Below are 25,756 nucleotides of genomic sequence, written 5' to 3'. Positions count from 1 at the left end.
ACTGGGGATTGAGCCCACAACCTGGGCATGTGCCCTGACCAGGAATTCAATTTTAAACCTCCTGGTTTATAGTCCAATGCTCAGCCATTGAGTGACACTGTTCAGGTACCAGAGGTTTTTTTTTTAAAGGCAACTGGAAGCATTTCTTGATTCCTACAACTCTCAGGCACTTTCTCTCCCTTTGAGTTCCCATCTTACTTCTTGTTTCCATTACTCACATCATCTTTCCATCCTGGTATCACTGGTTCTCCTTGTGTGCATGTGTTGTACCTATTGAAGCTAGACTAGAAAATTCGTGAGAGCTAGAACCACCCTATATATTATTTAGTTATTATTCCTTATTAGATCTCATGATTTTCTCTCTCACATGGTAGGTACACAATTAATATTCATTAATGGATTAATGTATTCCTGTTATCTTTTCCAAAGACACCTTCTCCTGTAGCTTTTTTACCAAGGGGACACACAAACATGGAGTGAATATTTGGTTGCAACTTTACAGCTAATTAAATGTCTCCGAGTAAAACCTCATTAAGTAAAGGGTGCAGTCCTTGACTTTGGTGTCCGGCAAACTCACACTGTTATGGCGAATGGTTATGAAGAAACCACTGCCTCTGCACATTGGCTTCCTATATTTGCATCAGGGAAGCACAGAAGCTTGTGTCTGTAGTGATGAACTTTGCATTTCCTTCTTGGAACAAAACTATTTCATATTTATCTGTGGGCCATCTCAGAGATGCATCCATTAGCAATGTAAAGGCCTTATTAAGTCGCCCAGGCTGTCCCCGGTTCCCCACTGTGCCTTTTCAGGGAGCTTCATCCCTTTCACTTGAAGCCCTTCAGATTGAATTTACAAATAGACTTTAAACGGGATCACCTCAAGTTGAATTCCTGTGCTCAGTGAGATGTTAGCAATGTATTATTTGGGTTGTGTAAAATGGGAGTTTAGTGAGGTTAATTTCTCCCTCCTCCCCACCTTAGGCTCATTATTGAAAAAAGTATGTGCAGACCTAGAAATTCTCATAATTCATTCTGCTTTCTGTTTCTTTAGAGTCCGAGCTCATAAATCACTGTTTGTGATGACATAATCGGTTCCTAGGGGCATGTGGTGGTACTGCCAGCTGAGAATTACAGCTCCAGACTCCAAGCAAACTTAAAGAGACTCATTCAAAGAGTTATATCCCATCCTTTGCTTCCTTTACTTGAGGAAGTATCAAGAGCTATTGTACCCAAACACATTCACAAGTGGGAGTAGCCACAACATATCAAACTAAGAGAACTTGATCCTTATTTGGAAACACAAACTCCCCAAATTTTATGATGACAACCGAAAATGAACATGCCCCACAAGGAAACAGAATTTGTCTATTAGAAAGTGCAAAATTTAAAAATATCAAATTAACGTGTTCAAATTAACACTGTTCCCTTTAGAGATCACTTAGCTTTGAAATACAGTCAAGAGTAATCTAATTTTTTATTTCTGCTTCATTCATGTCTTTATAGTGTTTGTGAATTTGTATCTCTATGACATATGTACATATTATGCATTTGAAAAAATTAAAGAAAGTGAGAATTGTGGCACACTAGAATTCTAAGAACATTTAAAAGACTAAGTCCAATCCCTAATTTTAGAGATGAAGACACTGAGGTCCAAAAACATGTCTGAGAGCTGGATACTGAAAGCAGGGGCAGTGTCATTCATAGAAGCCGTGAGACCCAGGCTCTCAGGCCCAGCCCAGCATTCCACGTGCCATGCTACTGAGGGACACATTAGCCAAACATCAGATGGACAGAAGTTCCATTCATGTTGGCACATTCCCTTTAGGGGTTTTGAGAATTTAGTATTAGAAAAAGCTTGTGTATGTATTCTTATTTCAAACTCAGGAAATGGAAACAAAATTGAAAAGTATTTAACTTCTCTAAATGGAACATTGAAATGATTCTAATGTTACTGTACTCATTTTTAAAATGAGAGGGTTGCCCGGCCCTCCACCTATGAACCAGGAGGTTGCAGTTTGATTTCCGGTCAGGGCACATGCCTGGGTTGTAGGTTCAACCCCCAGTGTGGGTCATGCAGGAGGCAACCATTTAATGATTCTCTCTCATCATTGATGTTTCTATTTTTCTCTCCCTCTCACTTCTCTGAAATCAATGAAAATATTAAAATGAGACGGTTAACCATATGATTCTTGAGTCCTCTCCAGCTTGAATACTCAAGAATTCTAAATATTGCTCCTTAACAATCCTGAACCTTCAATTATCACAATTATAAAACAGAGCTAACTGTATTTAAGAGGACAATGGTGACAGTTAATAAGAGGATACGTAGAAAGTACAATTAGCCCTAACCGATTTGGCTCAGTGGATAGAGCATCGGCCTGCGGACTAAAGGGTCCCAGGTTCGATTCCGGTCAAGGGCATGTACCTTGGTTGCGGGCACATCCCCAGTAGGGGGCGTTCAGGAGGCAGCTGATTGATGTTTCTCTCTCATCGATGTTTCTAGCTCTCTATCCCTCTCCCTTCCTCTCTGTAAAAAATCAATAAAATATATTTAAAAAAAAGAAAGTACATTTAATTCCTTCAATAAAAAACAGTGTAAGAATAAACAGTAAACCATTTACAACAACTCAAAAATAACAGGAACTATAGAACATAATCAACTCTAGATTAAATTGTATGGATTATTATTTCTTGTGGGGGTTATTTCTAACAAATGTTCAATTTCAGGTTGATTCCCTGCTACTCAGCATGCATCAGGATAGTCAGATGAACTAAAAAAACACTAGCTACTTTGATATTTAACAAAACTAGCTATTATTAAAAAAGTAATTTGTTATATTTCGAAAATATAAATGCCAGAACTATGGTTTAATAGCATTTTGCTTGTTGTTTGGAGTATTTACCTAACAGTGTCCTTCATTAGCAAAGATAAGGAAGGGCAATTATAATATACTAGAGACCTGGTGCACGAAATTCATGCATGTGGGGGGAGGAGGTGTCCCTCAACCAGCCTGCAACCTCTCCAATCTGGGACCCCGTTATGGGCAGTCAGACATTCCTCTCACAATCCAGGATTGCTGGCTCCCAACCACTCACCTGCCTGCCAGCCTGATCACCCCCTAACCACTCCCCTGCCAGCCTGATCAATGCCTAACAGCTCCGCTGCCGGCCCAATTGCCCCTAACTGCCCTCCCCTGCTGGCCTGGTCACCCCTAACTGCCCTCCCCTGCTGGCCTGGTCACCCCTAACTGTCCTCCCCTGCAGACCTGATCACCCCCAACTGCCCTTCCTTTCAGGCCTGGGTCCCCCCCAACTGTCCTCCCCTGCAGGCCTGATTGCCCCCAACTGCTCTCCCCTGCTGGCCTGATTGTCCCCTAATTGCTTGCTCCCCTGTGCTGGCCTGATCGCACCCCTAACTGCTTGCTCCCCCTCGCCAGCCTGATCTCACCCCTAACTGCTTGCTCCCCCTCACCAGCCTGATCTCACCTTTAACTGCTTGCTCCCCTGCTGGCATGATTGCCCCTAACTGCTTGCTTCCCTGCAGGCCTGATCACCCCTAACCACCTCTGCTTCGGACCCCACCACCGTGGCTTTGTTCAGAAGGAAGTTGGACATCCTGAGGATGTCTGGTAGACCCGGTCTAATTAACATATTACCCTTTTATTAGTATAGATTACGTTCAATTCTACACTTCTCTTTAAAGGGGATATAAAGAAATGGACACCTTTTTGAAGTGGAGCAACCAGACTTGAAAGAAACCATGTTGTCTGAGGAATAGTTAAGGGAGAGATGATAGACTCAGTGGGAATATGTCAAAAGTCTCCAAATATCTGAAGCACTGTCATGTGGAAGAATGACTCGCATTATGTTACTTGGCTTTAGTAACATGGAAGGACAAATTTTAGCTTATTATAAGGAAACTAGAGGCCTGGTGCATGAAATTCATGCACTGAAGCGTGCACAGGGGTGGGGAGGGGGGTCCCTCAGCCCTGCCTGTGCCTTCTTGCTGTCTGGAACCCCGCCAGGGCATTGGGCCTAAGCCGGCAGTCAGACATCCTTCTTGCAGTCCGGGCTCTCGCAGCCCAGGACCCCTCACTCCTTACCATCTGCCTGCTTGGAGGAGGGAGAGGCTCCTGCCACCGCCTCTGTACTTGCCAGCCATGAGCCCGGCTTCTGGCTGCTCCTTAGTGCTGCCATGGAGGGGCTTCTGGCTGAGTGGCGCTCCCCCTGTGGCAGTGCACTGACCACCAGGGAGCAGCTCCTGCATTGAGTGTCTGCCCCCTGGTTGTCAGCACGCATCATAGTGACCAGTTGTTCTGCCGGTCTTTCCGGCATTCAGTCGATTTGCATATTAGGGTTTTATTATATAGGATACTTTCTTTTCTTTTTTTAATATATTTTATTGATTTTTTACAGAGAGGAAGGGAGACGGATAGATAGTTAGAAACATCGATGAGAGAGAAACATCGATCAGCTGCCTCCTGCACACCCCCTACTGGGACATGCCTGCAACCAAGGTACATGCCCTTGACCGGAATCAAACCTGGGACCTTTCAGTCTGCAGGCTGACACTCTATCCATTGAGCCAAACCGGTTTCGGCTATAGGATACTTTCTAAGAACCAGAAAGATAGGAAGATTTGGTGAACTGTGACCCCTACCCTGTCCCATGATGGAGGTGTTTAGGCCCAGTGTGGGTAAACACAGGTTAGGGAGGCCAACAATGGTAGATGGTTGGATCAGATAACCTCCCTCATGGGTACTCCAAGCTCAGAGATGCTATGATTTTAACAGAGTGACTTTGGCTAAATTATTATTTAGGTCTCTGTTTTCTCATCTATAAAGTGAAACATTTACACTAGCTCAGCGATTATGACCAGTTTTTTCAGATGGTAAACCTTTTGTTTCCCGTAAATGGAATCTTCAGTAGAACTCCCACATATGATGAGTTGAGTGAAGCTTCCATCTCTGGAGGGAGGGCTGAAAGCCCTGACCTCTGTCCCCAGGGCCTGCCCACCTCCAATCCACCTGTTCCTCCCTTGGGCAGCCTTCGAGTACCTGGGAGAAATCCAAGAACTGCAGGTTAAAAATCACAATGCTTTCTAATATTCCTAGCAGAACTACAATTTTATGATTGTCGTGTAATTCTACAACTATTCTTTAACCAAAATAATAAACATAAAATTTTTTTTCAACCTGTTTCTGGCTGGAGGCTTACAAAAGGGAAACTATGTGGCACAGTGGTAAGAATATGAATTTCACAACCAGGAAAGCTTGGGTTCAAGTCTCAGTTCTGTGTTTTATTAGTTTAGTAACACTGGGTAATTTTCTTAGCCTCTCTAAGCATTAGGAGGTAAATTTAGAACAAAATACCCCATGGCATTTTGGGAAGGACAAACTAAATCACTATTGAAAAGCTTACATTGTGTTTGAAATATGAAATACTCAACTATGTAGCTGCTTTATTAATACAAGACCAAATGAAATGGAAAAAAAGCAGTTTCTTCCTATAGCAATAATTTCTTATCACTGGTAGTAACAATTGGAAGCCAAAAACCTTAACATTACCTTGCAAAGCTTTCAGTAGCACAGGTCCATCTAGAGGAAGAAAGCTTATGGCATTGATATTAGCCACCAGCATCCCCACAGATCTTCCTGTGTGACCTTAACTAAAGTCCGTGGTCACTTGGTGACTTTTCCCCATTAATAGAATGAAACTGCAACATAAAGAAGTATCTCTAAGAAAAACTGGGGTTTGGTTTATCAAAGAGACCCTCACTTTTGGCACAACTTTTCCAAAAGCCAAAAGCTTTCTTGGTAAAATCCCTGAGCTACCTCTTATAACTCCTTCCAAATATTCTTGTTAATTTTTTTAATCTAAGCATTGCCTACTCTTTTTGCCTAAAGTGGATGTATATTTGTTCAGCAAACATTTCCTGCACACTTACTCTGCACAAGAGTTTTAGAGGAAAACAAAGTAACTCATATGTTTGCAGAGCTTATAGATTAGTCCAGACACTTGCAACCACAACCACACGTCAGAGGTTCTTCAAAGGTGATTTGCAGTGCTCTTTATGCCCCTGCCACTCATGTTTCCGGCCTACTTATTCTTTATTTCTTGCCTTTGAAGGTTCTGAAGTTCTCTTGCTGCTGTTCATCTAAAGCACCCTTCTACATCAGCTTATGTGGCATGTCTTCTGGACTCCCTGCTCCAAAACTAACTCTCCTGTTTTCTTCCATATCCCTCCCACTCTACAGAATCTGACCCTTAATGTTTGAGGAAAAAAATCTAAATAGTGATGAAGGTCAATAGGCTTAATTCTTCCCCTTTCTACTTCCCACTTAGGGATAATTTATGTTTTAAATAACCTTAGTAAATTTGAATTAATTAGAAGCAATGTTCCGTGGATAGGATGCATGAGGACACTTCCCTGCTGCATTCCATTCTGAAGTTCTACTGATCTTTTTATGGAACCACAGAGGAATATGACTGATTTAACAGTCACATAGAGGAACATATCTATAAGCAAAAGTAATACTTAGTAAAAACCACCTCATAACATTTGAGAGCAAGAAAAATACAGAAAGATAAATTGAGGACAAGAGTATGTTGGGAAAGACCCCTGCACACAGGTACATCTTTACTCTGGTCTTGAAGGAGATAATAGGCATATGCAAACTTGATCTATTTTTTTCCTCTCTTTTTGGAACTGTGAAAGAGGGATGAGAGCACATATATAGATTAGGATGGTCTGTCTAAGGATAATACTAAAGGTAAGTGTGATTTGGGGTTTAAAATATTTGCTGGAAGCTATTTACTGATTGGTTACAAGGAGGCAGCATGACTCATTGCTTACATCCCTCCTGTGGCCAACTTCCAGTCATTTATCACCTGGCACATTGGATCAAGACTGATAGAATCTTTAGGAGAAAATATGGAGTGCTCTATTCTAGTAAGAAGGCACTAAACCATGGAAATAAAATGATCCCTGAATTTGAGGTCTACTAAGAAAGCATTCCTATGTATCCTGTAGACATGAATAGTCCAGGGATTTAATAGTGGTAGAGAGATATACACTAGATAAAATATCAGCAATATATTAAGAAAAACCACACATAGAAACATTGAAACCAATATAGATAATAAATACTATAAATACCATATCTTCCCTACAGGTCTCCCACCTCATTTTCTGAATAAATATATTTACACTAGAGGTCTGGTGCATGAGTTCATGCACCAGTGGGGTCTCTCGGTCTGGCCTGTGGGATCGGGCTGAAACCAGCTCTCCAACATCCCCTGAAGGGTCCCAGATTGTGAGAGGGCATAGGCCAGGCCGAGGGACCCCACCAGTGCATGATTGGGGCTGGGGAAGGATGCAGGAGGTTGGCCAACCAGGAGGGACCACAGAAGGGCTCCGGGGCATGTCCGACTTGTCTTGTTCAGTCTGATCAGCCAGACCCAAGTATTAAGCTAATCTACCAGTCAGAGCATCTGACCCCTGGTAGTCAGTGCACATTATAGCGAGCGGTTGAGTGGCATTAGCATATCATTAGCATATTATGCTTTGATTGGTTGAACAGATGACTGGACACTTAGCATATTAAGCTTTTATTATATAGGATTGTGATCCAGTGTTCCCAATTTCTATGAAGTGAGATACTTAAATATTCCTTTAATAATGGGATAAGCATGAATTCCAAACACTCAGATCTTCCAAGATAGCTCATAAATTAAAATGTAAATTATAAGGTATATTAAAAAGTACTGGGGGCACAAATTGACATATAGGAAAAAGTCAAATCATGGGCATCAGCTGTGATATACAATTAGATAATATAAGCTTCACTTGATAAGAGAAGAAAATACTATTAAATATCAAAAGAATGAGAAATTATGTACTTGTGGGTATGTTTGTGTATGAGCATGAGAGCAAGAGCGAGCAGGGAGCCACTCATAACTAACGTGAAGTTCAGTGAAGGAGGATTTGGTAAGAGCATATTGTGTATTATTTTATCTCCACCTGTTCAAATCACCTGCTGGTGATTTGTAGGAGGGGAGAAAGAAAAGTCAACATTTAAAAAAATATATATTTTTATTGGATTTTTTTTTTTTTTTTAGAGAGAGGAAGGGAGAGGGAGAGAGAGAGATAGAAACATCAATGATGAGAGAATCACTCATGGGCTGCTTCCTGTACACCCCCTACTGGGGATCAAGCCCGCCACCCAGGCATATGTCCTTGACCATAATCGAACCCGGGACCTTTCAGACTATAAGCCAATGCTCTATCCACTGAGCCAAACCAGCCAGGCAAAAGTCAACATTTTAAGACCATAGAGAAGAGTGGGAACCCAAGAAGATGTGCTTGGTACTTATGTCCTGGGGAGAGGAAGAGAGGAAAGGTAGCAGGAAGGGAGACTGCTTTCCCTCAGAGCAACTCCAATTCTGCTATTCCAGGAGAGTGAGGACCTGCTCCATGCTCTTGGCAACATCCTGAGGCTGAGGCAGGACCTCGGAGGAGCTGGACACATGATGCCTGAGGAAATGCTTCAACACCCTTGGCGCCATGCTTGGCACAGAAGCCACAGGGCAGAGATCATCACCTGGCCTGAAGCTATGTGCTTCTTGGCAGCCACCAGACAACAGAGGAATGGAGGCTTACCCAGTGTCTTGATCTGTGGGTCAAACCTCCAAACCCTACTCCAACCTGCTGAAGGTGATAATGAGAAAGCCTTGAGAATGGTTGAGATAGTGTTTCCTTCAGCACAGAAGGAAAAGGCTCAGAGATGATACTAAATTGATTTATGGAGAGTAAACCATCTGAGTTTATAGACTAAGATTTATACTTGCTACAAAAGTATAAATCTTTTATCCTGTGTATCCTGGAGGGCACAAAATCCTGAGATAGATTCCTGGTTCTGACCCCAACTCCACCATTAACCAGCCACGTGTGACCTTAGCAAGTCTCTTAACCTCACTAACCCCAGCTTCTTTTACTATAAAACTGGGATTAATATCAGTACCAATTTCAGATGGCTATTGCAAGGATAAAATGAGATCATCTGTATCTTTGGCATAGAACAGAGGTTCAATAATTATCAGTTATTATTATTATTATTAATTATTATTATTCAGTTCTTTCTTATAACTATCTCAATTGTTACCTAACTGTGAGGGAGATATCTATGCCTAAAAATATATTTTAATTCACAGCTCTGGTTATTCATGAATATTTTTTCACCAAAGGCTTAAGAAGTAAACAATTTTTTTAAAAAAAATCTCTTTTTTTGTGCCTCCAGGAGACTACTAAATTGCATGTGAAACAAAACACCTTTACAAAGATGTTCCTGGGGGGAAAAAAGAGATTTTTTCCTAGATCTTAAGTAGTTAATTGCTTGAATCCTGATAGGGACAGTGCCTCCCCACTGCCAGGTAAGAATGCCAACTGTGAATGTAGGAAGTCCAACCTGCTCTGTATTCTCCCAACAAATGGAAGTTAGCCAAATTTCTGATCTCCAAGGATCCAGTGGGCTCGTCAGGATCTTGGAACACATGACAGATAGTGGAAGGGAGAAGGAGAATTCTTTCTTATAAATTTCATGCTGGAGTGCTCTGAAATTAGCTAACTTTAATTTTGTGGAAATTCAGTGTTCAGTTTAGGGCAGGAGTCTATGAACTTTTATCCCTTAGTTATACTGGGATGACTATTTATATTCCTGTATCCTTAAATTGCTATGAAAATAGGGAATGGTTGTGAATGAAATAATAAACTGATTTGTGTAAAGAATTGCCTGAGCTAAAGAGAGGGACTGTAGACAGTCCTCAGTATACCACAGTCCAGATCTAGCCCATAATTTCTAAGTAAGTGGGAACCTAATGGCCTCTGTGCCTGGTGACTGACTTTCCTGAGTAGATGTGATGCATGTAGACAGAGTTGCGGAGTATGCACACCCCTGTCCATGCTACAGGTCATTCCAGATGTTCATTGATGTATCTTAATTTGTGGCCTTTTTGACCTTATTTCTGCTCCAGACACTCAAACTATGAGTCCACCAACTCTGCTTGCACAAGTGGGACCCTCTTAATGTATTCCTCACCTTCTCCATTTAGCTTCTGCATGGGTATTGACCATCAGGTTCTCCCACCTGGTGCCTGTTGAAAGTATCAGGGCTTGATGTCTCACAGTTTTGACCTATTGAGCTGTCTAAGTGCTCAGGTCCCCATCTTATAAGCCCAGGGCAACAAAGGACCAGCCCAGCTGCTTCTAGACATTTTTTATGTCTTCAGTAAAAATGTATTTAAATAAAGACTAACCCTCAAGGTGCGAAGCCCAGGTCAGGCACCTTGTAGGATACAAAGGTGTTTTTTCTTTTCTAGGGGTCATGCCCTCACCAGTGAGATGACTACATAACCAGGTATCTCTGTGGCAAATGGCGCAGAGAGTTAAAATAGATATAAGTTATTTGAGAAAGGAGGATATTCCCAGGTTAAGAGCCTCGAGGAAAACTCTGAGAGAAGTGGACCTGGAAAGGAAAGCAGAAGTTTGGCTGTGTAGTCAGTGGGTAGCAAGGGTGAAGACAGGCCTAGACTTATAAATGGATCACAAGTCTCCCCCACTATCTGAAAGTAGAGCGTTCCAATGAAACCTTTCCTAAGCCCAAATAGTGCAAAGTGAAGAAGCAATTATCTTTGAACAGACATATCTTGCTAACAATGCAAAAAGTAAATGGAGATACAGCACAGATGTTCTCAGACAGAGTTAAAAACTCTGGCAGCTTCATGCGGAGATGCAGAGGGCGGTTCCTGGGAAAGGAGCTTGGTGTCGCTCTCACTGCTTGGGGTGTTGCCTCTATAACACTCACTGAAGGCTGTTTTCCCTTTTTACTTTTTTTTTTTTTTTTTATAAAAGTGAAAATCATCTTGGGATTTTTTAGTTAGCAAAAACAGGTGCTAATGTAGGTCTTTCATAAAAGCCAAGTTGTGTAATGTGAACCTTCAAATAGCATTTTTTGTGAGACTGTATTTGTGAGACGTTGAATCTGTGTCTTAGGTTCCCTCAGGGAACTATAGCAAGGAGACAGCAACTGAGTGGTACTCAGGAATTTTAATCTTTGGAATTCTTTGAAAATAGAATATTATATAGGAATAAATCCATAATGTAACCTTGAAGCATGGTCATGGGACGGGCAGGACATTTGTTTCCTGTAGCTGCCATAACAAATTACCACAAAATGGGACTCTTAAAACAACACAAATTTATTCTTTTTTAGTTACTGAGGCCAAAGTTCAAAAATAGCATTGTTGGATACACAAAGTATCACCGGGGCTATGCTCCATCCCAAGGTTCTAGGAGCAAATTGGTTCCTTGCCTATTCCAATTTCTAGGGGCTACCAACATTCCTTGGCTTGTGGGTGCTTTACTCTAACCTCTGCCTTGAAGTCACCTGGCTTTCTTCTCTGGTGTCTGTGTGTAGAATCTCCCTTTGCCTATCTCTGCTAAAGAAATCTGAGAATGCACTTAGGGCCCACCTGGACAACCCAGGATAAACTCTCCATTTCAAGAACCCAACTTAGTCATATCTACAAAACCTCTTTTTTGCTATATAAGGTAACAGTCTCAGGTCCCAGGAAGAAAGATATATCTTTTAGAAGGCTATTTTCAAGCCTACCTCAGGGCTTATCTTTATGCAGACTGTCTTGAATTTCTCTGCAGTTACTTAATAGGGTGTTATTGACCCAAAGGGGTTCTGGCCCTCCCCAATACCTCTGTCCCATTTAGACCTTGGGCCTAATTCTAGAAACCAATACAGACCCCCCAATTAGCCACCTGTCTGGCAAAGTCCTCTTCTCAAACAAAACATTTTCAGTTCTTAACAACTTTATTTAAAAATTTAGAGAAATTGGTCAGAGCTTTTGGTACACTATCTGTGATTGTGCATGAGAAAGCAGCAGAGCTTTGTAAAGGGATAACCATTTGGAAATGTCTTCAGAAACTCAAATGCAAATTCTTAGGATTGTTTGACATTGATTTCACCCATCACCAATGTCCACTTACGTCTTTGTTCCTTATTTTCTTCATTTTAATGTATCCATCTTACAATATTAATAAGATGCCCAAGCTGTGAATTTCAGGATCATTATCACACTTCTTAGGAAGTTAAAGCACTCCTCTTTGACCCTATGTTTTCTAATACCACATAAGATATGCCATAATTGCCCACAAAGGCACAGTATGTTAGGTCTTATTGCCCAAATGAAACCCACTTCCACAGTAGGACAAGAAGATAGGGGGTAGATCTCCTGCTATTTACATCAGCACTTTTCCTCAGGAAATGCTGAATCTTGGCACCAAAAGAAAGTGTAAAAATGATAAATTTGTTCCCCAGTGTGGACCACTGAACTCACAAGACTGCAATTCCTATATTAATGGATATTAAGATATAACTTCTTTTAATTTGGAGCCTCATCGCATAGTATAAATAAAAAAGCCCCAGCTATATCAACTTTAATTGCCTTTAGACAGAATGCTGATTACCTACTGAGGTCTTGCCATGTTTTTCCGGGGAGCTAGCAGAGTTTGTTCCCTGCTTTGAAAGCAAAGTTGGAAAAGATTACATGGTTATTATTAGAGAGGATAGAGATGTATGTCTGCAGTCTGTCCTGCTAATATCACAATTGAACAAAATGTGTGGACAAAGACATGAAGGGATTGTCAAGAATGATGACTTCGTGTGTGTGAAGTTTGGAGAGTCATATACATTCACCCACCTAAATGTAAGGAGTCTTCTAGCCACTTCTACTTAGTGTTCTTGTTAGCAAGAGTTTCAAAACAGCCACAGTTTTCATTCTGAGCCTGGCAGAGACCCAGAGAGAGAGGCTCAAATTCAAAGTAATGATTGCTGAGTCTTTTAGTATCCCTTGGTACAACTGATTAAAGCAAGTAATCAATACCAAGCTTTGAGAAAAAACTAGTGTGGGCATGTTACAGATGACATCCCATGAATAAATAACTCTGATAATGGCATTTATCTTACAATCAAGCTCATCTATAATTTAGCAAATATAATATCCATTAAAAGAACACCTAGGATGATCACTGCCAAATTAAAGAGTTAATGCCGGGAAGTCGCTCAAATAAGATAGGGAAAGTAAAGTGGCTAATCACTGTAAAAATAAATGTAAAGCAGCTTCTACACCACATTCTTCCCTGCTGTAAGACTGTCCTTCAATAGCATTTCAAATCATACTTATTTGATTCAACTTCAGCCCAAAGAAGCTTTCATAAAGGACTTTTTCTTTTCCTTGTAGGAATCAAATCTGTATAATAGAAAAATATAATTCACTGTGTTAAATAAGTTAATTCACTGATCACCAAGTATAAAGGAGTATAAATAACATCCTCCTGGGACTGAAATGCTTTTATAATATAAATTAAGCACAAGGTACTCTCCTTTCTTCCTGATATATCATTGTGCCTGGCATCTCATGAGTAATGGTATCTCATTCACATGGTTCCAAATGGGCAAGAGAAATGAGGACCTATCCCACGGTGAGAATAATGACAAGACTACACTGGAAAGGCAGGCATAAGTGATCAAACTATCCACTGAAGCCGGTGGTCCTGCTTTACCACTAAAGAAGTTAGGCACAAGGATATCAAAGAGATTTGAGCAAGTCATGCTGTGGGTCCAGTTTACTTTGAGGTACCTTGGACATTTCTAAATGTTGATAAGGTAAAGCAAGTCATAGGTCATGCATTTGAGTCTGGGAAGCTTGATTATTACAGGATTTTAAAAAATGACATCCTTGTCAGAGTATCGACTGCATCAGGTTTTGCCTCACTAGTTGATCTGTCAGTAGATTTCTTTGGGCACTTTTGAGTCACTTGGATAAGGTTAGAGCATGTGAAAATCAGTGTTGAACATTATCATCTCCAAAAACTTATTTGAGGGATAATAATGTCTTTCAAATAATGCCCATGGTTATACTGAGTCAGTAATCCTATATAATAATTCTATATAATAAAAGGCTAATATGCAAATCGATTGGACGGCAGAACAACTGGTTGCTGTGACGCATGCTGACCAGCAGGGGGCAGGCACTCAACACAGGAGCTGCCCTCTGGTGGTCAGTGCGCTCCCACAGGGGGAGACCACTCAGCCAGAGCCGGGTTCATGGCTGGCGAGTGCAGGGGCGGTGGCGGGAGCCTCTCCTGCCTCTGCAACAGTGCTAAGGATGTCCGACAGGGAATGGGCCTAAGCTGTCAGTTGGACATCTCCCAGGGCTCCCAAACTGTGAGAGGGCACAGGCTGGGTTGAGGGACCCCCTCCCCAAGTGCAAGAATTTTGTGCACTGGGCCTCTAGTTGTTGTATAAAATAAAACTGAGTATGTTTCTAATGTCCTCTAGAGATACCGTAAATACTATTTGCTAGTATTTATGGTCTGCAATCAAACAGGAGTTAAGGCCATAAATCATTACCCTGAATATAATATGTTTGTTTCATGAAAGTCTGAGCTTTCAACCCCAAAGCAACAAATCAGTCCACTCCTTATGGAGCCTGTCACAGTCCTATCCTTGAGTATGACCACATTTATTACCATTGTCAACTGCCTCATGTGAAAGAATAGGAAAGAAGGATAAGGAATGTAAAAATAAATTGTAAAGCAGAGATTTGGGGGGACGGCCAGGCTGAGGGGAGAGGGAACACAACATGGGGACTTTCACCTCAGGGTCACATATTTGATGGTCTGTGTACTGATGTAGTAATCGAGTTTTCATGTCACCAAGAATCCGGCTATGCATTGTCACCAGAGCCGAGAGGCTCGACACAAGGGCAAAGTGCTCAGAGGAGTTGGAGGCTGAACTTTCAGCCTTTTGACTGACTCCTAAAACACTTGGGCCTTTCTTAGGACAAGTCTGCTTCTCTAGGAGCCCATATCTTCTAAGGGATGTTGGCAATACTGCAGATGGGGAGCTACTAGCTTGCTTGTGGAAGAAGGCCTGTAGCGCTTTTTACCTGACAGACTTGAGGAAACCCTAGAAATGCTTCCAAAATAAGAAACCACTGTCTGGCCAGTGATGCTCAGTGGTTGAGCATCAAACCATGCACCAAGAGGTCACTGGTTCGATTTCTAATCAGGCCACATGCCTGGGTTGCGGGCTCGTTCCCCCCTGTATCAGGCCTGTGAGATACAGCTCCCTCTTCCTTCCTCTTTCCCTAAAATTAATAAAAAATATTTAAAATATATATTAAAAAATAAAATAAGAAACCACTGCTTTCACTGTCCCAGGGAAAGCACCACCTTGCAGGAGTGATGTTATCAGAGGAGAGGTAAAGGAGATTTCTAAAGGCAGGAGCTAAGTCTGTAACTGAGACAACAACCTGGATGGTAGTAAGCAATATTTATAAAGACTCATTGCCAGAAACTCTTCAAAATGTGGAGCTTTTCTTGGATGTGTAAATGAAATAACCGCTTTTGGGATATCTTCTTCATACTTAAGATATTTATAAGACCATGAAAAAGTAAGTCAAGGCCTCTACTGACACCTTAGCTGTAGATGCAATGACATAACTTTTATTTTCATCATCTTATTCAAAAACAAACTCTAATATGAGCATAGGGTTTTATGAAGTAAATTACCCCATAAAAGGACATTAAGCACCAACATGGACAATACTGGAACACAACAGATAGATAGAATATGTCATTACGGAACTGCATTCAGACAGATACTTCCAGAATCCTCTACCCTACTCACTTTTTATCCTTTTTCAACCTTAATAGTCCCCAATTTAACATGGCTAAGGAATTTATTTTATTCTGTTTTAAGTTGTTTTGATAATATTGCTTTAAAAGTCTCAAATGAATCAGAAAAATATACTCAGCAAGAACTTGAACTGAGTAGTTTTGTTTGCAAAATTTCATCTGTACTTTATTTTTACATCAATGTGATTCCAATCATTACACTTATAGCACTCTGCCCAAGGCTAATCGCCCTTTGCTATATAAAAATTCAAACACTGCTTATGTATTTATAAAGCAAAAAGCCAACATCTCATGCATTTTAATCTTACAAAAAGGATCTTGCTGTAATTTCCTCAAGAGAACAAATAGAGAGAGAGTTTTGTTATTTAATGAAAATTATATTGGAGAGAGAAAGCTAAATTGCTGCTGGGTTTGTAGGATGTCAGCACCAGGCATTTGTTTTCTCTGTACCTCAGCTTCTCCTTTAGGAACTGAGGATTCACTGTTTCACCGGGATATGTGGGGACTAGAGCACAGGTATATAGCCCGCAAGACACACAGGCTAATCCCTCTCTGTAACTCAGCTTCAGACAGGCCATTATTAGGGAACTGTGTTTTGCCTGGAGCTAATTTAAAATGAATTATAAAGATTTATACATGATTCAGAAAGAACAGTGAATATGACTCAATGCCTCGAAAATGAGCTTCATGAAAAGACCAAAGAAACTGGGGGTATTTGGGTACTGGAAAGATGATTATATAGGTTGAGCTAAGCCTGGGAGTGAGTAGCATTCACAAACAATGTGCGTAATGTCACACACAAAAACTCAACATGCATAAACACTCATTTTAAAAGTTACCTTAAGAACTTGTCAGACAATGAACAGTACCTGATCACAATTGAACAGAGGCTTTGAACCATTTGAATAGCTTTTCCATGTTCACAATGCTAATTAAATGGCACAGCTAAGATATGGATGCAAGTTCTATCTGACCCCAAAAGCCATGCTCTTTCACCAGGTAGCAAGGATTAATGGAGGTAAAACACGTAAAGCACCTATGTGTTATGGGGTCTGGCACCTAGTTAGTGGCTCAGTTGTTGTGACTATGTTTTGGAGTGCTACCATTTGTTAACTCCTTTAGTTTGAGACAGCAATTTTCAACTAGTGTGCTGAAAAAGTTTTTAAAACATGCACTAACTGACTATTTAGTCAGGGCCACTGACATCTTTTCCCTTAGATTGTCAAGTAAATAAATGACAACAGCCAACACAACAATAGCCGTCCGATGTGAGTGAATCAAAATTATACCTATTTTGTTTTGGTCAATCAGCAAAAAATATAACATAACATATCCTATATAGTAAAGAGGTAATATGCAAATTGACTATCACTCCAACACACAAGATGGCTGCCCATATGTGGTCAAAGATGGCCGCCTCCCTGTGGACACAAGATGGCCTCCACAAGATGGCCAGCAGGGGAGGGCAGTTGTGGGTGATCAGGCCAGTAGGGGAGGGCAGTTGGGGGTGACCAGGCCTGCAGGGGAGGGCAGTTGGGGGCAACCAGGCCCGCAGGGGAGTACAGTTGGGAGTGACCAGGCCTGCAGGGGAGGGCAGCTGGGGGCAACCAGGCCAGCAGGGGAGTGCAGTTAGGGGCAATCGGGTTTGCAGGAGAGCAGTCAGGTGTCAATCAGGCTGGCAGGGGAGTAGTTAGGGGGTTATCAGGCTGGCAGGCAGAAGCAGTTAGGAGCAATCAGGCAGGCAGGCAGGTGAGCAGTTGGGAGCCAGCAGTCCTGGATTGTGAGAGGGATTTCTGACTGCCCTCAAGGGGTCCCAGATTGGAGAGGGTGCAGGCTGGGCTGAGGGACACAATCCAGGACCCCTCGGGGGATGTCCAACTTAAACTGGCAGTTGGACATCACTCTCACAATCCTGGACAGCTGGCTCCTATTCACTCAACTGCTTGCCTGCCCGGTTGCCCCTAACTGCCCCCACACCCCGCCGGCCTGATCACCCCTCATTGCCTCTGCGTGCCAGCCTGATCACCCCTAACTGCCCCCCCCCTGCTAGCCTGGTTGCCCTAACTGCCCCCCGCTGCTGGCCAGGTCACCCCCAACTGCCCCCTCCCTGCTGACCTTGTCACCCCTAACTGCCCCTTCCTGCTGGCCTGGTTATTCCTAACTGCCCCCCACACTGGCCTGGTTATCCATTACTGCCCCCACTGCTGGCCTTGTCACCTCTAACTGCCCCTATCTGCTGTCCTGGTCACCCCCAACTGCCCCCCCTGGCCAGCCTGGTCTCTCCCAACAGCACCCCTCCTGCTGGCCTGGTCACCCCTAACTGCACCCCCTCTGCTGGCCTGATCACCCCTCATGGCCCCCTGCCAGGCCCCTCACTAACCCCCCTGCCAGCCTGGTCACCCCACACAGCCTGCTTGTTCAGTCATTTGATCGTCTCTCACTAACCCTCCTGCCGGCCTGGTCACCCCACACAGCCTGCTTGTTCAGTCATTTGGTCGTCCCTCACTAACCCCCCTGCCGGCCTGGCAGCCATCTTGTGAGGGTGTGATGGTCAATTTGCATATTGCCTCTTTATTATATAGGATATATATACTAGAGGCCTGGTGCATGAAATTCATGCATGGGGGGTGTGTCCCTCAGCCCAGTCTGCACCCTCTCCAATCTGGGACCCCTTGAGGGATGTCTGACTGCCCATTTAGGCCCAATCCGTCTCATAATCCAGGACTGCTGGCTCCCAACTGTTCGCCTGCCTGCCTTCCTGATTGCCCCTAACCACTTCTGCCTGCCAGCCTGATCACCCCTTAACCACTCCTCTGCCAGCCTGATTAATGCCTAACTGCCCTCCCCTGCAGGCCTGGTCACCCCTAACTGCCCTCTCCTGCAGGCCTGGTCCCTCTCAACTGCTCTCCCCTGCAGGCCTGGGTCCCCCCCAACTGCCCTTCCCTGCAGGCCCAGTCACCCCCAACTTCCCTCCACTGATGGCCTGGTCACCCCTAACTGCCCTCCCCTGCAGGCTTGATTGCCCCCAACTTCCCTCCCTTGCAGGCCTGGTCCCTCCCAACTGCCCTTCTCTGCTGGCCATCTTATGGTGGCCATCTTGTGTCCACATGGGGGCAGCCATCTTGTTTGTTGGAATAATGGTCAATTTGCATATTATTCTTTTATTAGATAGGATATATATATATATGTACACACATACACACATACATACACACACACACACTGAGTGGCCAGATTATTATGACCACCTGACTTTTGTAGGCAAATTAGTCGTATACTGCATCATATGGGATATGGAAGCCGAAGGCCTGTTGGAACACTTTTGCTGTCTGCAATTAAAATGTCTCCAATTTGCACAGGAACACAAGGATTGGACAGTTGAGCATTGGAAAAAAGTCATGTGGTCCAATGAATCATGTTTCCAGTTGCATCATGCAGATGGCAGAGTGAGAATTTCATGGAAACAGCATGAAAGCATGCACCCCACATGCATGAGTACAAACCTTCAAGCTGGTGGGGGCAGTGTTATGGTTTGGGGCATGTTTTCCTGGCATGATTTGGGCCCTTTAATTCTTGTGGAACAATGTCTGAATAGCACAACATACCTAAGTATCGTTGCTGATCAAGTTCATCCTATCATGTGGATGGTGTATCTCAGTGGTCAGCAAACTCATTAGTCAACAGAGCCAAATATCAACAGTTCAACAATTGAAATTTCTTTTGAGAGCCAAATTTTTTAAACTTAAACTTCTTCTAACACCACTTCTTCAAAATAGACTCGCCCAGGCCGTGGTATTTTGTGGAAAAGCCATACTCAAGGGGCCAAAGAGCCGAGCCGCAGTTTGCTGACCACTGGTGTATCCCAATGGAGATGGCTTCTTCCAACAAGACAATGCACCATGCCACAGTGCTCATATTGTACAGGAGTGGTTTCAAGAACATGAGGGAGACTTTACCTTGCTTAGGTGGCCCCCACAATCACCAGATCTCAATCAAATTGAACATTTGTGGAACAAAGTTAAAAGAGCCATCAGGCAGCTGGTTCCACAACCATCAAATCTCACAGAACTGGACAGTGCTATTCATCAGGCATGGTGTCAGATTCCTCGCATCACCTTTCAACATCTCGTGGGGTCACTGCCAACAAGAATCGCCACAGTATTGAAGGCAAAAGGTGGTCCAAGGAAGTACTGATGGGGTGGTCATAATAATCTGGCCACTCAGTGTGTGTGTGTGTGTGTGTGTGTGTGTGTGTGTGTGTGTGTGTGTGTGTATTAGTATATATTGTGGCACAGAATTTTAGAAATTACTTTATGTGTGCCATGAGATGAGAAAGGTTGAAAATTGTTGGTTTGAGCCATTATTTTTGCTAGTTATCTGCTCACTTCACCAGCCTTCCTGAACTTAAATGAAACTAGTAGTTAAAAAAGCCAGCAATTTAGAACAATCACTGTGGATTATTGTGAAACAGTTTGCAGCAAGACTTTTCAAACTAGATTGCTCTGATGAGTTAAACTGTTGTTGTCACAGTCCCTTCCTCCTGCCCTGTTCCCATTACATCTGTCACTATGCGTTTAGTTATTGTGTCAAATACAATTATTTTCTGAGTGTTTTAATAGTATACTATGAATATCATTGTATTATAAAGAATTTACACTTTTATTTATATAGGTAATTTTTTAAAGGTTGCTGTATGTGTGTGTATATATATTTATGTCTCTGTGTGTGTAGGTATACCTCATGTTGTTGCACTTTGCTTTATTGTGCTTTACAGATATTGAATTTTTTTTTTTACATATTGAAGGATCCTGAAGATGTGACTGAAATGCTTCAATCTCATGATAAAACTTTAACAGATGAGGACTTGCTTCTCATGGATGAGCAAAGAAAGTAGTATCTTGAGAAGGAATCTACTCCTGGTGAAGAGGCTGTGAGGACTGTTAAAATGACAACAAATAATGTAGATTATTACATAAACTTAGTGGATAAAGCAGGGTTTTAGAAGGTTGGCTCCAATTTTGAAAGAAGTTTTATTGTAGGTAAAAAGCTATCAAACATAATCACATGCTATAGAGAAAGAAATTATTATGCAAGGACAAATCCACTGCAACAAACTTCATTGTTGCCTTATTTTAAGAAATTGTCACAGCTACCCCAATTTTCAGCAACCACCATCCTGATCAGCCAGCACCATCAACACTGATGCAAGACCCTCCCTTAGCAAAAGGATTATGATTCACTGAAGGCTCAGATATTGGTTATCATTTTTTAACAATAAAGTATTTTAAATTAAAGTACATCATCTTTTTAGATATAATGCTCTTTGCACACTTAATAGACTACAAGACAGCATAAACATAACTTTTATGTGCACTGGGAAACAAAAATTCCTGTGGGTTGTTTTATTGCAATATTTGTTTTATTGTGATGGTCTGAAACCAAACCCATAATATCTCCAAAGTGTACTTTTATAGGAATACATACATATACTTTATTTTTTCCTGGAATATCCCACAAGAAACATGTAAATCAGAGTACTCTAATTATAAATTACAAAACAAACAAACAAACAGCCTGCGTGAACCAAATACAAGATCTTCAAATGGCCGGAGACCCTGTGTCTTCTCCATGTTCTGTCACTATACACATGTTTAGCACTGGATGAGATTTCAGTGATTCAGCAGATAAAATCAGATAGCAAGAGTAATTGTTTTCAAAGTTAAGACTATTTAGGAAGTGAAGAGAAGACAGTTTCTTCTTTAACCATGAAAGTCAAATTGTAATACTCAGTAAGCTGGAGTGCCAGAAAGAAGATGCTGAAATATCATGAGACAGTCTGTTACCCTAGGCTGCCAGCAGTAAAGAAGTGAAGTCAAAGAAGTTGAGGAACTTGTCACTGGAAGCTGAAAATGTTCTTCTAAATTCAGCACTTCTACAGCTCCGTTTTAAGTCTACTTTAGTGAATTTCATTACGTTGAAAACTGCCAATATCCAAATATCCAAAAATATACCAACAACAAATATGCATAATTAGGAAGAGAATTACACAACACTCAACTACTTTAGGCATTCTTTTTTATGTCACATCTTCCTCACAGCTAACTCCCCACTTCCACATCTATGCAGTGGCTAAGTCTATAAGGTGACAACACAAGACAATTTGTTTAATCAATTAAGTCAATCAATTTGTAAGTTCCCTGGGAACTGACACATTGATTGAATTCACTTGTAAATCAAGTCAAAATGTTCAAATATGTATGCCTTCTTATAGGCTCTGAGTCTTTGTAGACTAATGTCAAGACTGGATTCCAATTTTAGTGCTTCTAAATGAAGGTTGGTGCTCTTTGAACATTAAGTGATAATTATTGAGATGGTTGTAATTATGATTTGCACAGTTTAAAAGTTATGAGAGGATCATTTGATTTGCTAAATAGTGTTTTTCTTCTATATGCTTACATTTACCAAGCAAAAATAGAGAGCTTTGAAAGTACCTATTATCTTTTGGGATCCCAGGAAAATGAAGTGCTGTGTGTCATAAGACATTCTTGGCAAAAGTAGTATGAAAACAACAAAAAAATAAAAAAATCCATATGGTACACAACTTCTCTCAAATGAAAAATAAGGCTTCCCAAGGAAGGAGCCTTGGGGGATTCTAAAGTCAAATTGCAAGGAACAAATGTGCTATTTTAATTTTGGCCTTAAAACTTCCTTTCCTGGAATGGTCTCAATATTGCAATCTCTGCTCAACAGCACATTCTAAACTAAAAATTCTCCTTGTGTTCTGGTTTGCTTTACCTCAGAAAAAATCATCAGAGCTTTGGATGATATTTGCAACCCTTCCTACACCAATTTTAGAAGCCCAAGAAGATGCTGTACAGACAGAATTCTCCATGAGATAAAACTGTTTCTTTTCCTTCTTTCTTCCCCTACCTCCTTTGATTTAGTTTTAGAGGCATTTCCTGGCTTCCCACTGCTCACAAAGGCGTGGGCCCCTCCCTGGCCCTGCTTCCCATCACTGAGGAGCCTGCTTCCACCATGGAGGAGCCCTTGTCCAGCAGCTCAGAGTGGACCTTTGCAGTCTTCCCTGCACCAGGGAAATGTGTGTCTTCTTCCTGATGCTTGGTGTGATTAAGACCATGAGGGAGCATATTGAAAGTCTACATCCAGCTGCAGCAATTTGTCAGTCTTCATTATAGCAAGCTGTGTGGCAGCACCACTGGAGAAAAGGGTCAGTGTGGCTTCCAATTAAAACTCCCTATTGAAGATGGATTTATGTTTGGTCTATTTCAAACCACATTGGGCTGCAACTTATCATCTAGGTTGTCAAGCTGGAAGCACTTTCCATTTTCAGTGCAAAGGATTTAAAAGCCATTAATTCGTTTTTGTTTAAGATGTAAAGACACAAACAAATGTGTGTGTGTGTTTTTTAAAGGGGGGGGGGGGGGACAACTTTGGTCCAGATGTTTTCTGGATACATTTAAACATTTAGGATGTGAGTCAAATTTGCAGGTGTTTTGTCCTATATATTGGGCATTTCTGCTTTTAATGTGCTTATTATGGGAAATTTGTGGTGAAAGGAAAGAATAGACCCTCCTAGATGATCCTCAAAATCATACTCTAGGAATTTCTAACAGAGCCCAAGTCTTTTAGGGATGGGTTGCTTCTCTAAAAAAGAAATATAATTTCCTGTTTTGTTGTTTTTTAGGATAAGAAATACATATTTTAATCATCTTGGACATGAAGTCAAATTAATGTTCTGACATTTTGATGATGTAAAAATAATTACTGTTAGGAACAAAAATTCTATTACATTCCTGTGGTTTAAAAAATTAAAGAGAAGGGAAAATGGAAAGGAGGAAAATGTTTAGGGGAGTATCTTGGCAAAACATTTGGGTCTGGAGATAATCTCTGTTTACAATAAATGAGAACTGAAAAAAGGAGACAATAGCAAGATGGGAGCAAGTCCCTTGCCAAGAAAGACCCAAACGTTTAAATACAATACAATACAATACAATACAATACAATACAATACAGTACAGTACAATACAATACAATATGTTTTAGCTCATTTATCTTTGGTATTATCTGTCTTTAACTTTCCTCTAACCTTATTTCCTTGTCTTTTAGAGGGGGTCCTAGTTGAGATCCTGCTTAGTGAACAATGAAAATTTAAATTTCTGGTCTCTTTTTTATAGCCTTAAGTTTAGTCTTCTCTGGGAATCCATTCTTGGCACTTTCCACCCTTTCCCACATGTAACTTGGGCAAAATCAATTAAGCTCACTCACTTCATCTATTTAGCTATGTCCATTAACTGTGAAACATAGTGTCCTGACATTCACAATCCCCATCAGGCAACCTCATGATGGGAGGAGGAGGACACAGTTAATGTCAGGTCAAAAGAGCCTGAAACGTAAGCGATAGCTGGAGGATGGGGAGAGCCTGCACCTGCTCCCTGAGCTCAACTCAAGACTCTTGACACCACCCAGGTAGGTCCTGGTATAATACAGAACCCCAGTTTTTATCTTCTAACTACTCTGAAGTAGGAAAAAAAAAGAAACTGTTGTGTTAGGAAAACTGGGAGATCTTCCCACAACCTCAGAGAAACAACCTTAAATGTCATCATGAGAATTGAGGAATTTCCTTTTTAAAATCTGATTTAATCCTGGCAATGCCACTGAGTTTTTCAGCATCCTGTCAAAGTTAAATAAATATAATGATAGGAAAACGATAACAGCTAATATTTATTAAACCATCCTTTCCACTTGCCACACACAGGGTTCTGAGCAGTTGACACACTTGATCTCACTGAGCTCCACAGCAGGGACTACTTTATAATTATTTTTTAAATGAAGCAACTAAGGTTTTGAGAGGTCAAGTTATTGGCCCCCAGACATAATAGCAAAGCTGTGATTTTAATGCTGGAGTCTGATTTCTGAATATTTAGCCTTAATCACACTACACTAAGTGTAACAGATAGAATGCCTGATTATTTCAAATGTGTCTAATTCAGCCACCCTAGTGGCATTCTCTGGTTGTAGTTTCCTGTTCCCATGGGATGTGTAGTCCATTCTGACGCAAAGAAAAATGACTTTTCAAGTCTTAAAGGAAGAGAGAACATTACATGTAGGCAACTGGAATGCAAGTTTACAGGGTAGACAATCCATTTAGATAGGAGAAAAATTCATTAAAAGAGGCACTTGGGATCAAGTTTGTCACCATTAAACATATAAATATAAGAATTCTTGGTCAGAGCAGTGTTACTGGTTAAGGGCTCCATGTGTGCCAGGGTAACCACTGAGACCTTGCAGTACTGAGCGTTCGGGTGACTCAGAGACAGCATAGCTGGTACGGGATTGGATTGGTTCAATTTCTTTCTGTAGAATTCTGTTCAGCTTTTCCATCAGCTTTGTCTGATGTGTGAGTGTTAACAAGAAAAGGTGTTAAGAAATACTGAATGAAATTAGGTTTGAATATGCTCTGTCACTGATAAAACACTGTAGACTTGCATCTGAGCAGGAACACGGGGAGATCTTGGTGGAGCATGTTTGTATTTGTTTTTAGTCTCAACTTATCTTTTCCCTTTTTCACATAGAGGGCATTGAATTAGTCAAATCACGGAATGAAAGTCAGTAGTGAAAGAACTTCATCTGGAAAGTTTTTGGGTTTGTCACTGACGCTTCCTAGAATCTGGAGAATTGCCTGATTCATGGGCTAGGAATGGTAAGTGCTTCCTCCAAGTAGACCTTGCTTCTCCTCTGGATAGAGGAAGTGAGTCAGACTATCAGAGGTGCCGAAATGGAGTGTGTTGTCCAATCACCCTGCAACATGCAAGGACCCAGGAGAGTAATCGTGTTTCTGCCTTATCAGCACCAGAATTGCTCATCAATCCAGGCTTTCTCACGAATCCAGTGGAGAAACTGCAAGGTTAGCACTGTAACAAGGCAGGAACTCTGGGCTAACCACACTTTCCTCCTTCTTGCCCCTCC

Source organism: Plecotus auritus (assembly GCF_963455305.1).
Source record: "Plecotus auritus genome assembly, chromosome: 1".
Taxonomy (NCBI): Eukaryota; Metazoa; Chordata; class Mammalia; order Chiroptera; family Vespertilionidae; genus Plecotus; species Plecotus auritus.
This window is presented reverse-complemented; position numbering follows the sequence as displayed.